The sequence below is a fragment of the Canis lupus genome, chromosome 9, assembly GCF_003254725.2.
Source record: "Canis lupus dingo isolate Sandy chromosome 9, ASM325472v2, whole genome shotgun sequence".
Taxonomy (NCBI): Eukaryota; Metazoa; Chordata; class Mammalia; order Carnivora; family Canidae; genus Canis; species Canis lupus.
Genome location: NC_064251.1, coordinates 28,530,480 through 28,548,759, shown reverse-complemented (window position 1 = coordinate 28,548,759; position 18,280 = coordinate 28,530,480).

The window sequence follows — 18,280 nt, the reverse complement described above, 5'->3', positions numbered from 1 at the left end:
CAGCCCTGTCAGTTCTGACGTCAGGGTGTCTTGTCCATGCAGCACTCCCTCCCTGCAACCTGGCGGCCCCATGACAAGCCCTCATCCTGGCCATAATCATCTCAGCCCAAACCATAGTAATATCCACCCAGCAGGTCCTCCTGCCTCCAGTCTCCAGACAAGTGAAAGATTCTGGGCCAAGATGCACCCAAAACAAATATCTAGACTCTGCTCCCAGATGAGGACAATTTGAGTCTATCCCGAATAAAGGTTCCGGGAAGTTTAGGCTAGATTGGGTGAAGGGTAGGGGTAGCAGTTAATCTAAGACACTTTCTAGAAGAGAGATCAAAACACAAAGCTAAGCAGATAATCCAACAGGGTAGCACTCCAAAACCAATTTGATAAAGAAACAGATTCCAGGAGCGATGCAAAAGGACAGGACCTATATTCAATACCTGGAATAGAGGTTAGAGAGTAGCACCCAGGGAACTAGCCTCAGCTACTCTTCACAGAGTGTCTGCCATGGGCCAGGGTGGGGAAGAAGACATTGAGGGTCTTGTCCCATTACCAACCCATTTTAGGATCAGTGAACCAAAATCTCCAACTGGAGCACATCTCCAAGATGCGAACGTCCGGTAGCCCCCACTCGTTTATAGGCAAAATATTCAAACTCCTTAGCAAAGCAGGGAAACCTTCCCTTAATGGATTTGCAATGGATGCCTACAAATTCATGCCTCAGCCTCCCAGCCTCCATCTGGGTCATCCCTCAGCTTGGAACACCCTTCCTGGTTCTTCTTCACTTGTGGAAATGCACACCTCTTGAGAAACCCAATTCAAATGCCACCCCACCAGAGGCATCCCAAGTTTCTCCAAGGAAGACTGTTTCTTCTCTGCCCTGAGCTCACATAGCCTCTTGACTGAAGAATTTATTTATTTATTTATTTAAAAGAGAAAGTGTGTGCCTGAGTGGGGGGAAGGGCAGAGGAAGAGGGAAAGAATCTCAAGAAGACTCCCTGCCAAGTGTGAAGCCTGAAATGGGCCTCGATCTCAAGAACCTGAGATCATGACCTGAGCCAAACCAAGAGTTGGCCGCTTAAACAACTGAGCCACCCAGGTGCCCCACACAGCTGATTGATTTTATCTCTGATTAACATTTACTTCATTCAGGTCTGTATTAGAAATACAGATGCAGAAATAGATGTGTGTTACAGAGCTAGAACTCCCTGTGGGTCCATATTTTTCCATCTGCCCACACCAGTCAGAAGTTCTCTAACGTTAGCCTTCCATGCATCTTTGTAGCTCTCCCTCCTATGCAAAGAAAGAAAAAAAATTAAATCACATCATAATTCTTTGTAAATAGAAGATACTCAAACAAGGTGGTTAGTTGATATGTAGAATTTTCCTATGAGAGGCAGGATAATATTTGATTCTTTTCAATTCAAGGTTGTTGAGCTCCTCCTGTGTACCAGGTATACACCAGGCATGGTCCTAGGTTCTTTTACATATGTTTTACGTATATTTTTTCTTTTATTTGGTGCCCATAGAGGTTCTGTCAAGTAGTTCTTGGCTTTATTTTGTAGATAAAATGTTAATCAGAGAGGTATGAAGTTATCCTAGATCACACGGTTGTTGAGTAGCAGAGCCAGCAAAGGCGGATGCTAGAGAAGCACCAGATGAACGTGCTCTCAGCTGGTGCTAGAATGAAACCGTTCTTCCCACTGAGACTACGGTCATTTTTCTTTATACTGTGCCCAAAATACAGAGACCTGCCAATGGTTCCTATCCCCAGGCCAATTAAATCAGAGTCTCTGTGGATGAGTACAGGCCATAGAGAACCGTTCTCGGTGCTGGCTGCCCATCAGAGGCACCTGGGGGGAGCTTATAAAGGTGCCAAGTGTTGGCAGTTCTGAAAGTGCCCCAGGTGAATCTAATGTCAGCCACACCAGAGACCCATCACTTTATATGAAGGCATTTGCCAGACTGTTCCAAATACATATAGGCTGCCTGCCCCTGGAAGAGATACTCAAAAAGAATGAATGAATGGAGAGTGGATGAGAGAAAAGCATGACCCCTTTGGACACCCGTGATGCAGGGTTCTGAGTACATCACTCCAGCGAGCTGTACTCACAGGATTTTGTAGTTGACAGGGATGCTCCATCCTCACACCCAGTCGGCTTCCTGACCTTGGGGCTCACACTTAGTGGGAATTTGAATGATAGTGAATGGTTAACTTCAGGCAAGAGTTAAGAGGATGAAACTAAAGCCAAATGTCACATGCCCTGGTGGTCCATTGAGCTCCCAACACCAGAGCAAGTGAGTGGCAGCATGCCCCCCTTCACCAGATAATGAGATGTCTGCCTCCCCGACGTAAGGCACTTTATGAGTGAAATGGATATAATCATTTCTTTTCTCATATCCTACAAGTTGTGAAAACAAAACCAGAGAAGAGGTGAGAAAAAGCTTGAGAAATGTGTCAACCAAGTGTCAGGCAATGCTAATAGAAGGGATGCAAATGTTCCTGTTGCCGTGAATAGAGGTGCACGGCTGGAAAATGTGTGCAGCCATGGACCCTGCTGGCCACTAATCCAACAGCCACTGAGTGCCAGGCACAAATCCAGTCCTCAAAAACACCCAAGACAAAGTAGAGATGAGGCCCCAGTGTGTTTTGGGGATACATCGCCTAGATGCAAACATTTCAGAAGTGAAAACTTGAACTGCATCCAAAGAAACACTTTTAAGAACAGTTCTCTAGAAAGTTCAGGAGCAGTTCTCTAGAAAGATCGCCTAGGGAACTCTGAGAGGGAGAAGTTGATTTTAGTAGAGGCTTCCGGGAGAGAAGGCTCCCTGAGGAAGTGACATCTGAGCTGACAAAGCTCCAAGTGCATTTGGGTGAATAGGGAAGGAGCCAGCATTCCAGAAAGGCAGGAGCCTGAAGGAAGAGGTTAGGTGTATTCCAGAGCTGAGAAATGGTCCATGTGGTTGGAGTGGGACAGAGTCCCCAAGGTCACCCATAGCTGGCAGTCAAATCTTACTTGCAAGAGTTTTGCTGGGTCCCTTCAGAGCCAAGGGCTAACACTTGCTCTGAGTCACTTTATCAGCTGGACACTAAGGTCTTAGCACCAACTACACAGCTGGCTCTGGACCAAGCACGGTGGGGGAAACAGAAGGATAAATTATGGTTCCTGCCCTCAAAAAGTTTAAAATGTAGTTGTGAGAGACAATGAATGAATGTGGAACTCTTACCTATGTGACTTAGGAAAGTTTAACACTCAGAAGATAATCATTTTTTTACATTGTCAGACAGGCAAGATGGCCAAGTGTGGTTGTACAGTCTGTACATTGCACAAAAGTGCCCAGCTGAGAGGGTGACTGGGGATATCTTTTTGCAATTCAGCAGTTTAGAGAGAATGAATGCCTTCTTGTAATTCACACAAAGGCAATGTGTGCTCGCTGAATCCCTGAAAGGCAGCAACTTTAAGAGTAATAGGAGATTCCAAAATGAAGAACAACATCTTGATTGAAAAGCTCAGTGGAGAACTTTAGTGAAGAAAGAGGGATTTGAATTGGGCCTGCTAGGTGGCAGGATTGGCATAGGTGGGAGGTATGGTATCCTAGAACAGCAGAACAGCTGGAACTAAGATCTGGGGCTAGAACAAGCCTGGCAGGTGCTCTCAGCATGATGAAACTTCACTGGCTTAGTACAGATCAGATGAAAATTGACCAAGGAAAAAGCTGGGTTTGATATCAGGAGGCCAGTGTCTTTGTCAGGGTGCAAACCAGAAGGAGCAGGTGCTCCTGGGCCTGGCTAGCATGTTCATATCTGAGATCTCCAATTCACTCACTGGTGACCCTGACAACTATCTTATGCCTCTGAGTTTAAGATTTCTTATTCAAAAACAAAACAAAACAAAAAACAAAAAACAAACAGAGGACACTCCTTTTGCAAGCAAATATACAGAGATAAAATGGGAAGAGAGCTACCTACTTCATTGGGTTGTGAGAAATAGTGTAATAAGCAATAGTAAGCCATTGTAAGTCTTGAGCAGGAATATGACCAGAAGGGGAAACAATTATGAGAGTCATCTGGCAGCTCTGAGTAAGGGCATCTCCCATAGAGAGAAGACAGTCATATGGGATCTAGGAATACACCAAAGCCATAGAACCAGCGGGTTGTAGGGGGAAGGAAGAAGAAGGCAGATTCAGATTCCCATAAGGAACACGCTGAAAGGCCACTTCTCTGAAGCTTCTTCCTGTTTTCAGACACCTGGTCCTCGAGGGTCCCAAGACTCCCAAGGTTAAAGGGACAGCCCAGTAGCTCAACCACCTTGTCTGGGAAGAAGCTTCAGGCATTGGTGCTCTTTGAGATATATGAGAGACCCTAAATAAAAGAGGATTAAAGAGGAGACACCAGGAAGGAAACAGTGGAGGGAGAGACCAGTGGTGATGCCTGATGTCCACTAAGCACAAACTATGGGCTCTATAGGCACCGGTCCACTTCATCATCACAATCCTCCTGTAAAGGAGAAACTATTGTCACAAATTCATGTTACCGAAGGGAAACCAGAGGTGCAGAGAAGTTAAGCTCTTCACTCAACTAGTAGGTAGCCAAAGAGAAGAGCCTGGCACCAGAGCCCTCACACCTCACCTCTCTGTCATGGTGCCTCACAGAAAATGTGCCAGTAAGAAACACACACCAGAGCTGAATTAAAACAGGTAACCAGTATATACACAAAAAGAACTGAAAACAGACTCAAACAGGTACATGAGCACGCATATTCATAGCAGCACTATTCAAAATAGCCAAAAAGTATATATAGCCCAATTGCCCAGCAATGGATGAATGGATAAACAAAATGTGGTATATCCATACAATGAAATAATGGAATATTACTCATCCTTTAAAAAAAAAATGAAGTGTCGATACGTGCTACAGTGTGGATGAAACTTGAAAACATTACGCTAAGTGAAAGAAGCCAGACACAAAAAGCTACGTATTTCATTTATATGAAAGATCTAGATGAAGTAAATCCACGTAGATGAAACACAGATTGGTCCTTACCAGGGGCTTGAGTATGGGGGCAGAGGAAATAGGGAGCAACAGCTCAACAGGTACAGGGTTCTTTTTTGGGATGTTCAAAAAGTTTTGGAACTAGAAAGAGGTGTGGTCGTGCAATATTGTGAATATACTAAATGTCCCTGAATTGTTCACTTTAAAATGGTTCACTTTAAGTTATGTCAATTTCGCTTTGAATTCAGAAAAAGAGGAGGAGGAAAAAACCAAAGCCCAAGGCTCAGGATGAACAAGGATAGGGATGGAGGCACCTGCTTGAGTGTGGAGGGAGTAACAGAGAGGTATAGAATTCATAGTCAGCCTCTCATTTGTGCACCAGGCTTATTTAAACCCAACTTTGTGGCAACCTTTGGTTGATGGAAAAACATACTGGATGGCAATGTCTGATGGTCACTGAATACCTCCTCTGCACCAGACATTGTGCCAAGCCCTTAACTGGTATTATCTTAGTCAATCCTCCAATAGTCTTCTGTCATATAAGCATATATTGGCCCCAAGCACAGTGAACCAAACAGAGGCTCAAAACGTGTAAGGAACTTGCTCAATAGCCTACTGTCAATAAGTGGCAGAGTCAGAATTCGAACCCAGGTCTCTCAGACAGTTCCACACTCCACCCTAGGTTATTCCTCCCTCTGTCCCTGAAGCTTCAGAATCCCTCCACCCACACAGGACACTCTGGGATTGGGGAGATCACTGCTGTAGACAGCCAGCCACACTTTCCCCCTAGCACGTTACCATCCTCCGGGCAAAGAGAAGTGAGCTCACTGTCCCTGCAGCAGTGTGTCCCAGAGCCCCCAGCCTGAGTTTGAACTAGCAGTGGGCAGCTTGGCCATGTCATTTCCAATTTTCCTTCCTGACCAGAGATGGACAGGAGAAATCATTGGCACTCAGGGCGATTGTTTTGTTTCTACTGAATTAAAACAACTGCCAAACTACCGAGGCCATCTTCCACACTCTTGCTACAGAATTATTCAGAAGAAAAGTTTGTGTGATTAAAAACCTAAACCAATTATAGTGAGAAGCCCAGCAAGAAAGAGAACCCAGACTCCTTCCTGTGGTGTCCAAAAGCATGGAAATAACTAAGGATCTGTCAAACGACCAAGCTGAAGCAGAGGATGAAAAATTGATAATAAATCTTTTCAAGAGGAAACTGGGCACTGACAAAGAGGAAATACTAGAAATGGCCCCATTCCAGGAACTTAGCTTAGCCCTCACTGGAGTGGCAAACAACCCTTGGCTTCCCAGAAAAGCCAGAATTGAGGAGAATTGGTGACACTCAGGGAAGCCTTGTAGGATAGTAGAATTTGGTGAAAAAGAGGAGAAATCTGGTGACCCTGTGCACCAGAAACCTCAAGAAATAACTATACTGCCTCACCACCATCAATGCCCCACACTTCTGCCCATGTTGGTAGGAAAGAAAGACATGTAGCTAGTTGGACTCTCCCTCAACACATCCTATAAAATTGATGACTTTGGGGAAAAAACAATTAGGGTCAATAGTTGCTACCAGCCAGATGCCCTAGACACAGCTCTTCATCTCTGTGAACTCTGCTTTTCTTGTTTGAGACAGGAGGGCATCACCTTCTATTCTCTTGAATGTTTTTCCCTAAGAACACACATGTTCTACTGATGCGTGGTGAAGCTCTCTGAATTCTCTCTCCCAGCTCGTTTGCTCTGGGTCCCCTCTGCATTAACAGATAATGCCTTCCCTCACATTGCCTTGGTCTTCTTCACATGCCATTTTGAAAGTCTTATGTTGTTCCATCTGAGGGTCCCCTCTCTCCCTCCAGATTAATAATAATGATGGCTTCCCAGCTGTGCGATGATAGGAATTATTTAATTTCTTTGAGCCACAATGTCTTCTCATGCAAAACAGGAATAATGAATACTAAATAATATCTAACTCTCATGATTTTGAAAGGATTAAGTGAATTAACATGTGTGAAAACGCTTAGCATATTTTTTAAGGCCTATAAAAAATGTCACTTTCATCTTTTCCTCAAACTAGAACCCCAAAATCGGGATGATATCTTTCCACACACACAGTAGATATTTCCCTCCTGCGTATCTCCTTTACAGGGCTTATTAATGAGACCACTTAAGAGCATAAAGTTGAACAACAATCAAAATGGCTGCACTAATGATTCCTCAAGGCTTGATTTTAAACAAAGTAGCCTTCTTTCTCTCTTCTGCAAACCTCCCCTCCTCCCTTCTCTTCCTTTTGTTTCAAGAACCTGGTACCACCCTAAAGACAAAAGGAATGAGGCTGGCAGCAGGTACACAATGTCTGTCGAAATCGGCTAAGGCCTGTATTTGCCTGTAAGACACACCCAGCCTCTTCCTAAAGAGGGGTTTGCAGGTTTTTTGAAGGCCTTCTCCTGCTGAGCCTCCCTTGCCCAGCGAAGTAATAAATTATCCTCCTTCTTTATACCCAAACTCTGCCTTTGTGTTACATTTTCTGCCGAGCACAGAGGTCAGTTTTTTACAACATTAACACACATTTGGAGCGTTATCTATAGGTACAGATGAGGGGAAGTCTAGCCAATGACTAGGAGGAGGAAGGTATATTAGGAAGTTTAATTAAAGCTAATTGCTGTAACAATCAACCCCCCAAATCTCAGAGGCTTAACATAATACAGATTTATGTGTCTCTTGCATCACAGTTCAATGCCAACATTCATCTCCTTGGTAGCTCTCCTCCAAGCAGTGAGTGATACAGGGATCCAGGTTCTTCCAATTCAGGCCAGTCCTGGAAGTGACATACATCATTCTCCCCACATCCTATTGGCCAGAACCTAATCACATGGCCCCACTCTAGCTGCAAGGGAAACTGATAAATATAGTCTCCATGTGTGGCCAGAGGCCCATGGAAATTGATATGCATGTGGCTTTCCCCCTGACACAGTCAGTGCAGGGTTATGGAGAGGAGGGCTAGCCCACTCTACCTATTGCCTTAAGAAATACAGCAGCTGTGACAGGAGTCTAGCCAGGGCCCACCCTGCTCCTGAGAAGTTTTGCCCACTCTTGGTCCTACAGCACCTGTTCTGAGAGAGGCTGGGCCTCCCAGGCAGGAGGTGAGGATTTCTCTCAGTGCTGGGTTCCTAGATTCTCCTTGTGCAAGCCCTCGGAGAGGGAGAGTTGACTCACTTTATAAGGGGAAGGGCACCAGTGAAAGCAGGTGTCTCTGCAAAAACAGGTACACTCACCAGGGACACCCTATACAGAAAGCATTTTTTTAAAACTACATCAGCTCTGTTTCCTATTTCAGCAGCCCACCTTCTTTCAATCCTTATGCCCTTGGGAAAGAAAATGGCAAAAACCAATCCAGCGATGTAAAAGATAGTGTATAAGGAATGATATTGTCCAACAATAACAAAGGTCTCCCTCCTAACAGGGCCCCAGGACTGGAAGTAAAAGGACAGGACCTCAGATACTGTGTCCCATACTCCAGACGAGTCCCAGGACACAAGTCCCTCACCTCCCCAGGTGCCATAGAGTCTGCTTTTCAGATCCGCTCTCTGCCTGCCTTCATCCTGCTCTGTGCTACAGGAGGCTGACCTTCTGGACCTATGAGTAGGCTCCTTGACTCTCTCACTTCCATTCAGGTCCTACCGTGGGTGCTGCAACAAAAGGAGACTGGAGGAAGGGAGGAAGTGAGCGGAGGGATATATTCCACAGAGCTCTCCTGGATACCAGGCTGACAGTGTCTGCATGTTTTGTCGAAGGCTGCAGCTCCAGTGACCAGCTCATCCTGGAGCTACAGATCTCAGAGGGCAGCTGCTCTGTCCTCAGCGCCATATTCCACTTGCCTATGACAAGAGTCTCCATGCTCCCCTGGCTAAAGCACTTACATTGTGTGCTGGTTCCATCTTGTCAGGGTACCCGGTGACCTCTGCAGGAAGAGTAGCCACATCCCATCAAAGCCCCAAAGGCTGAAGGAATTGGCTCTGGGCCCCAAGGCTGAAAGACCCAACCAACATGGATCCCTTCCTGCAGCCTCAGGCCCAGGAGGCCACGGGATGTTCTAGAAAGAACCCTGAGTTCTAGACCCATTTGGGTCAATAATTTGTTTCACAAATAGGGGCAGATTCATTGGCCTGAGATTCATTTTCCTTATCTGTTTAAAATACAGTAATACTATCCCTGTCGTGAGGACTCAGTGAACAAGGTAGATAGAGTGCAATGCCAGCCACAGAGGAGCTTTTGGCATATGTCAACTTCCTTCCTCCCTCCCTCTTCAATTCCTCACTTGGTATAATAAAAAAGGAATTGGTTTCATCAGATTTGAAACAACCACCTTAATTAAGCATCCACCATGTGCAAGCAACTCCGTAGTGTGCTGTGGAGGGAATAGTCTGGTGCTTGCTTCTGGGTGCCTGAGGTCTCCGACAAGGGACACAAGTGGATCCCCACAGCCTGCAACCCAGACAAGTGGTGGGGGAAGTGGGGGGAGGGCAGTTCAGAGAACCACACACAAGGAAGCAATGATAAACTTGGGAAGTGGAAAAACACGTCCTGAAGGAGCACAGTTCTGAAGTCTGGGCTTCCCATCCAGCAGTTGGGACCGTTAATTGCCCATTCACACCAAGTACCTCATTTCGCACAGCAACCTGTCACCGTATAGCAGCTTGGGCCTGACGTCCAATTCTGCCCTGGGCAAAAACACTCCTCAGAGTGTAAATGACATTTCCTTCTGGTGTGTCCAAAAAATAAAGAATGCAAAAAGAAACGGAGAACAGCAATGCTCTACACTCTGGGCTTCTGCCTACACTGGTAACAGAGCAGGTTTTTGAAGAATTCTCTAGGAGGCTTCCCTGCAGCTGCTGAGCAGTCTTACCCCCTTATCTGATACACGTGACTCACCACTACCAGCTGGGATGCTTCGAGGTCCCCCACTGCCCTCAGAATAAGGAGGAAATTCAAGCCACCTAGTCTGGCGCATGAATTCCTTCATTATCTGGCCCTTCCTACCCCCATCCACCCTGTGTTCCTGTCACACGGATTACTTATAAAACCTTAAGCAAATCACAGTATTTCAAGCCATGGTATAGGCTTTCCCCTCTGCTTGGAAAATCCTTCCCCAACTTATCCACCTCTCATCTACTTACTAAAAAATAAATATCTAAGTACCACTTCCTCCCAGAAGTCCCACTGACTTTATCAACTGAGCCACTGGCCCTTCTCTATGTGTGTAGCTGCATGACAAACACACCTGCACTGCACTGGAACTGTTTGCTCTTCTAGATAAGCAACAAGAGGAGCAAGTCCTTGGAGGCAAATGCCATGTCTTATTTATAATCTGAGCACCAGGCATAAAGCCTGCCACATGGCAGATGCCCAATCAGTGCAGAAGAAATGAATGACTAAAATATCAACTGAGTGAAGGCTAAGAGAGAAGTTATTCAGAAATCAAGCCATATCGGTGTTTTCATTCAATAAAATGGTCATGGAAGTTCCCAGAGCTGAGGTGACCATTTGGGGTCATATGCAAGCTGGAAGATGAGGGAAGTGGCCACTCGACACTCCGGAAATCAAGCAGGTCCTCAGGTGGAGAAGACAGCCCTAGTTAGTCCCCACTGCAGTCTTGTGTCCTACATCAAATTACAGTCTCCATTTTACTCATTAGGCAATCAACTCTCACTTGCCCAGGGTCCCATAGCTAACAAGCAGTAAACGAGGATTCACATCCAGGCCACTTGACTTCAGAATGACACACTCAATCCTGACACAATAGCCTCCTGGCTCAGGGATACCTCCCCATGGTTCGTCACTGCTCCCCAGGTCTGGAAAGACTTGCTTCAGCTTCCTCTCTTTGTCTTGAATTATGTGATACTCCCTGAACTCGTACTCAGTGCCTTGCACCTGGCTGGCAAGGTCTGTGCTTCCTGTCACCCAAAAGACCTGACTGAGGTCCTCTGATAGATGCTTTGAGAAAAACACTTAAGACAGGAGAACAGGCAGGGTGACACATGAAGGGGGAAGCGGGTGTACCAAGGGCAGGGAAGGGCCTGGGAGAGAAGAGACATGCAGGCCACCAGAAGTGCAGGTCACCTGGAACAACATGCCAGAGGCCAGCTGGCTGGCCGGGCATTTTAGAAAGTGAAGCTCCGAAACCACTTAGAACATCGTCCCCAAAGCTTCTCTTTATCTATCCATGTGGCATAACTTTGGATAAGGAATTTGCTCAAGTTGTTTATTGTTTCTCAGAGGAAATTCACCTACGAGCTGTCAGCTTACATCTCAGAAAAGCCTAACTAAAATTCCCAGCAGAATCCAGAGACTCCTAGACTCCTTGAATATTAGAGCTGGAGTAGTAAAAGTTTTGATGGAAGCTGCAGTTACACCTATGCCAGGCCCTGGGATGAGGCTCTGATGTAGATTCATCTCATCCTCACAGCAACATCTCTGCAAGGAACATCATCCTGATTTCTGAGGCAGAGAAAAAATTCATTAACCTGCCTAAGGCTACACAGTTGGTGTCCAAGCTGGGATCAAACCCACGTAGGTCTAAGCCTAATATTCAAGCCCTTTCACCTATACGAGGGTCAGCGTGTTGCCTAGTTTTGTAAATAAAGTTTTATTGGAACACAGCCATGTTCACCCATCCTGTGCCTGCTATGGTGCCAGAAGGCCAAGTTGAACAGTTGCCACAGAGACCATATGGGCTGCAAAGCCTAAAATATTTATATTCTCTGGACATTTGCAGGAAAATTTTACTGACCCCTGCCTTCGACTTTGCTGCTTTGGAGAGTTTTTAGTTCAACCTTCATTTTTGAAGATTATCAAAGTGATGGCCAGATATGTGAAGTGATTTGTCTGCAGCCACACTAACTCTCACCTCTTACCTCACTGTTTCCATTCAATAAATATTTACTTTCTTCACTGCGGCTGTTCACTCTGTGGAAAAGGAACTGGTTCCATCTCCAAGGAACTAAAAATATAGTTGTAAAAACAGATGTACATACTAAAAAAAATTTCTGAATGCAAGTCCATATATACAACACACTATCCCCATGAATCTCGCCAGACTCACCTCCTGCTCCCCTCCCCATCTCTCGCCACACTATGGCCTGCCTTCTGTTTTCCAGCGGGTTGCTAAAGATTGACCATGAGCCAGAAAATAAGCCCTGGCAGTAGAAGCCAGGGAATCAACTTGGTGTAGGTAGGAAAGTAAAGTGTGAGCAGGTCAGGCAAGTGATTCGGGATGGAACCTGTGAACAGTGTTAGCATGAACAGATGACTCAGTAGCACAGGACCAAAGCAGACATCCCAAGTCAGGGATGTGACAGGTATGCTATGGACAGAATGTGTCCATAGAAAAAAGATGCTTCGAGCAACATTTGTTACTGGAAACTCAGGCTACTGTTAAGTAACACAGACAGAGAGAACTCAGTAAACAACCCTCTCTTACTTGCCAGCAATTTCCAAGGGCCTTATCTGATAAGAAAGGTTTGTCTGGGTTTCCCCCTTTGGAGAGCTTGAAAATTTGTATGACAGTCAGTTGGTTGACTGTGTTAGCTAAGCCTGTTACCTGGGCCAGGCAAAAACCACTTCCTGGAAATCAAAAGTCATTTTGACAATATGAAATACAAAGACAACAGAGACAAAGGAGGGTCTTCCCCTCAGAGGGGCTGTCATCCAGTAGAGAAGAAAGGATGCACACAAGGAAGCAATGTGATGGCATGTGATGGGTTTAGAAGACACGGTTGGTAGATCTACTCGTCTCAAGCTATGAAGCCCCTTAGACTCAAGTAATTGAATGAACCCCTTAGACCCTTGACTGTGTTTCCAACCAAGGGGAAATCTTATCTATGACATAGGCCTCAGGCTTGTGAGATTATTGTCATTATTAATAGTTACTAACTACCATTTGTTCAGCACTTTACACTTAACAAATCACTTGACACTTAGTGTTTTAATAAACAGCAAACATGTTGCTGTGAGAATTAAATCTTTGTGGAGCACCTGGGTCAGTTGAGCATCTGACTCCTGATTTCCGCTCAAGTCTTGATCTGGGGTCATGAGATTGAGCCCCTCGTCAGGCTCCACACTCAGCAGGGAGTCTGCTAGAGATTCTCTCTCTCCTTCTCGCCCTCTGCCTCTCCCCCCTGCTCATACATGCATGCGTGCACTCTCTCTCTAAATATTTGTAGCAACACCTACCTCACACTATGTTAACTATGGAGGACCATACAAAACTGACCTCCGATGAGTCCCTCTGTTTGATCCAAAGAGTCTAGTCCAGGTATTGATGCACGTGGACTTTGGGGGAGGCTCATTCTTCTGGAGGGAAAATGGCAGATGTATTGTCTTATATAGAATCTTGGGCAAGTTATTTCTTCTTGAATTTCAGTTTCCTCATTCATAAAATGGGATTATTACCACTTCGGCTATTGCATCATCAGGAAAGAGTTCCCAAATCCAAGCAGAGGAGAGATACAGGAGAGAAATAGGTTAATAATACCTCTTAACCAAAGGCCAGCCATTTCCTAAGTTAGACCAGAATCCATGATGTCAATTTTCATCACCTATGTGAAGTTCCAGGCCAAACACAACCCATATCAGCTCACAGAGAGCTGATTTTTAAATGTTCAGGAATACTTAAGTTTCTTAAACTGATGGTGATTGAAAATCTGAACATGGTGAAAGTATTGACACCATTTAGACTGGCAATACTATAAGGCAGGGTTTGATTGTGAAACTTACTGTTTCTCCTCTTGGCACTTTGTTTCTCTGTACAACACTACAATATCACTCACAGAATATTTCACTTCTAGTCGCCAGGTGTCTGGGGGTTTCCATCAAGCAATTTTCAGACACCAGCAGGGTGATTCTGACACCATCTACCTAGAGTTAGCGTCAGATCCCACAGGCTGGGGCCTCAGTCCCATAAGACTGTCCACACTGCAGATAATAATGGCAAGTCCAGGTTGTCACCTGTGCTTCTGACCAACTGACTGTAAATCAGAAGTTCCCCTACCCCTCCTTTGGTAATTTGCTAGGGAAGCTCACAGTACTCAGGAAAACATTTGATGTACTAGATTACCCGTTTATTACAAAAGGATTATTACAAAAGGATGTCACTCAGGAACAGCTAGATGGAAAAGATGCATGGGGCAAACTTGTGGGAAGGGGTACAGAGCTCCTCTGTCCTTTCAGGACACACCCATCTCCCAGCATGCTGATGTGTTCCCCAATCCAGAAGCTGTCAGAAACACCTTTAACTAGAATCTTTATGTTTTTTAAAGATTTTATTTATTTATTTATTCATGAGAGACACACACAGAGTGAGAGAGAGAGGCAGAGACATAGGCAGAGGGAGAAGCAGGCTCCATGAAGGGAGCCCGATGTGGGACTCGATTCCAGGTCTCCAGGATCAGGCCCTGGGCTGAAGGCAGCACTAAAGCGCTGAGCCACTGGGGCTGCCCAGCTAGAGTCTTTATGAAGGCTTCATTCCAGAGGCATCATTGATTGACTCATTGGCCATTGGTGATGAACTCAAACTTCAGCTCCTAGAGGTTTGGGGATGGGGGACAGGATCTGAAAATTCCAGCCCTCTAATCACGGTGGGCTGTCCTGGAAACCAGTGGCCCTCCAAAGTGCTTCTGAAAAGTCACCTCATTAACATAAACTCAGGTGTGGTTGAAAGAGGCTTGTTATGAATAACAGAAGACACTCATCTTACATTTATAGCTCTATTGCTGAAGAAATTCCAAGGGTTTTTAGGAGCTCTGTGCCACAAAAGGACAAAGACCAAATATATATTTAATATATATCACAATATTACAGTTCTGTTGCTGTTGCTCCCAGAATTTTAGTTTACCAGCACACCACTGGCTAGGTTAGTAACCCCACATTCAGGGTCCTGGTTAGTTCCAAGAATTCCATTCCCTGAGAATAGCATGAATGGAGGGTAAGCTGTTTGTCAGCACCACTCAATTCTGTGGCATTTTAAATCTCAGAGGGTCCATTTCCCTTTGGTTAAGACAGAGGTTCTTTAAACTTTCTCCTATTCCAAAACACCTGTCAGAGGTAAGACACATTCCTCTGAGTGTCCTGGCCTCAGCCGGATTTCTAATCACTCTGCCTGTACCCAATCCCTTCTCTCCACTGAAGAAAGCACAATGCCATGAGTGGGGTGGCACTTTTACAGGCAAGATCCCACTGTTACCCCTCACGATATGGAACATAAAATATTTGCCTCCTGACTTGTATCTAGTCCAGTTTCATTTTTCAAGCTACCTAAAAGCCACTCATAACATTATCTGAATTGACTTGGAAAAGGACAAAAAAAAAACAAAAAAACATCTGAGTTGGCATTTGTGATCTCACACTCAGGCTTCTCCATAAGAAATCAGTCATTTCCTCAGCTGTCTGTCTAATGAACATGTGCTGGGCACCCGTCATGTCCTCATCTTCTAGCTGCTGCCAGGGACAACCATCAGAAATACTCATCTGATCCCCTTTCTTCTCTTCTTTAACTCTTCAATAACTCTCCATAGCCTACAGAATTCATTTAAACTTGAGCCTGAGATACAGGGCTCTCACAGTCCGGCTCCAGCATACCATCAACAACAGCCCCTTTGTAGTTTCTGGAATGAAGTATGTGGTCTCACAACTCTGGCTTCTCAGAAAATAATAAGGAACATACTGGCATGATCAAAATTTTAAACCATAAAAAATATGTGGAATGAAAAAACTAAAGTTCCCTTTCACCCTCTACCTCTGATCCCCAATTTCAACCCCTTTCCCAAAGGTAACCACTTAACACTTTAGGTTCTGTCTTTAGAAACTTTAAAAAACACACACTTATGTACATCCACACTACTTATATGAATATATTGTTTTGATGTCAAAAAATAATTAATAGGATGGTACTACATATATTACACACAAAATAATTTTGTTTTTACCTTATATCTTAGAGATCCTCCCCTGTCTGTACATCATATATCTATTTCATTCTTCTCAAGAACTAAGTTGATTTCCATATTATGAATACATTAAATTATTTAATCAATTTCCACGTGATTGGCATTGGGGTTGTTAATTGCTTTTCACAATTGTGAACAATTCTGCTTGGAATATCCTCATACATATTTGTACACATGTATATCTCAAGAACAAAAATTTTGAATTGGCATTTCTGGGCTAAAGGGTATGTTTATTAAAATTGTAATAGGTACTACCAAAATGCCTTCCATAAAGACAGCCTGTTTATACTTCCGACTACAGTATATGACTATTTCTATATCCTTAGGTACATCCAATCCTGGACTTGATCACTTTCTAATGTTTGCTGATCTGATAGGTTTTCAAAAAGATATCATTTAAATCTGTATTTCCCTGGTTATTAAGAGAGGGTATGCAATTTTTCAAATATGTATTGGCAGTCTTTATTTTGTTTTCTGTGAGTTACCTGTTTGCACACTTTGCCTGCTTTTCTACGGGGTTGTCTTACTGATTTGTAGGAGTTCTTTATATGTTAGAAAGAATAATCCTGCTTCTATTAGATATATTTATTCATCACCGCTTTTCCTTCATAAGCAGACAGCTTGACTGTGCAAAGCCTCTCTAATGGATATAGGATCATTTCTTGTAGTGTATAAATAATCTCTACAGAGACTTCTATTCCCATACTACTTATTCCATAATAGGTACCACCATTACTTCTTAGTGTGCCTGTGAAAGACTCACCAAACAAGCATGGCCTTCTATCCCACTGAGCCTGAACATGGCCCCTTGAATTGATGTCAATGCAATGATCCAGGTAGCTAATCTGAATAAACCAAAATTAACCCAAAGGCCTAAATATATCTGCCATATCAGCTGTGAAACACACATGGTGTATGATAAGGATGGCTCTGTTCACAGAAGCATCATCCTTCAGTCCTTGATCTCTAAGTAAATACCCTAGAGCTCATCCTAGATGCAGATACCAAGAGAATAATCCCAGTCCTGCTGCCTGTCTGATAGATGTGAAATAGAGCAAAGTACAAGACTATTTGCTCAATCCTCACTCTTTTTTTAAGATTTGTTTATTTATTTTAGCGAGAGTGAGTCCTGAAGCAGTCTCCCAAGTATGGAGCCCAACATGGGGCTCAATCCCAGGATCCCAAGATCATGAACCTGAGCTGAAACCAAGAGTTGGCCACTCAACCAACTGAGCCACCCGGTGCCCCTGCTTAATCCTCACTCTTGAGATCAGGGTCAAGAGGTCACTCTTGAGGTGTGGCTACACAGGTATTATGTCCCAGCTCTAACATTTAGCTGATCCCTCACATCCTTCCTGGACCAGATGAGTCAATTCATCTTTGGTTGTCAAACAAAAACAATAGTCTCTCTCTCTCCCTTTTAAACAGAAAAAGGATTCATCAAATGGAATCTCCTTGCTATAAATAATGCCATACGCATATAACTAGTTGTTCTAATTCTCTTCCAACTGTCCTACAGGTTATTTCCTCTGGATACCAGAAATCATCTGCCTTAGGAAAAACAAGAATTCTCTATGCAGACTCCATTTCTTAGTTGAGTTATAGACCTCTTTCTTGGCTTAATAACTCCAAATGGCCCTTCATGTGTCTCTGTTCTAGTAATTTCCATCCTATGGGCACTGTTCTGTCAAGCATGGCCCATTGGCTAACATGGCTGGCCCAGACATCAGAAGGCTAAGTCTCTCTTTGCCTTGAACAATGTTTCCAGCAAATAAGGAATTAGGGAATGGAGGAGGTGTGGTCCACGTCTCAGAGCAAGCATACAAGGGACACACTTGTAAGGCTGACACTGGTTTCTTCTGTTTCCTGAGGAAAAGAGGAAGAAACAACACGCCTGTGAGTGCCTGACAACTGTGTCTTTTACGTCACACAGCCATACAGAAAGCATAAGCACCCCCTGATCCCATGAGCATTACTCAAAATTACAGGTCTTATCTCCTTGTTCTGTAACTGTTATTTACTGGTGAGCTTCCTGAGGGTAAGGATGGGTCCATATTCTAATTTCTTAGCCTAAGCATCTGTCATTGTGGCTGAAACTCTATAGCTATTCAGTAAATGCACTAATGCATGAATGAATTACACCTGCCCATGGCTGCATAACTATTCTGTGTCAGGCCCTGCATTGAGAATTTTACATATCTCATACAATCATATCCTCACAACCACACAGTGAAGTTGAAGCTATTATGCATATTGTGCTGCTGGTGAAACTCAAGGCAAGTGAAGTTAAATGAAT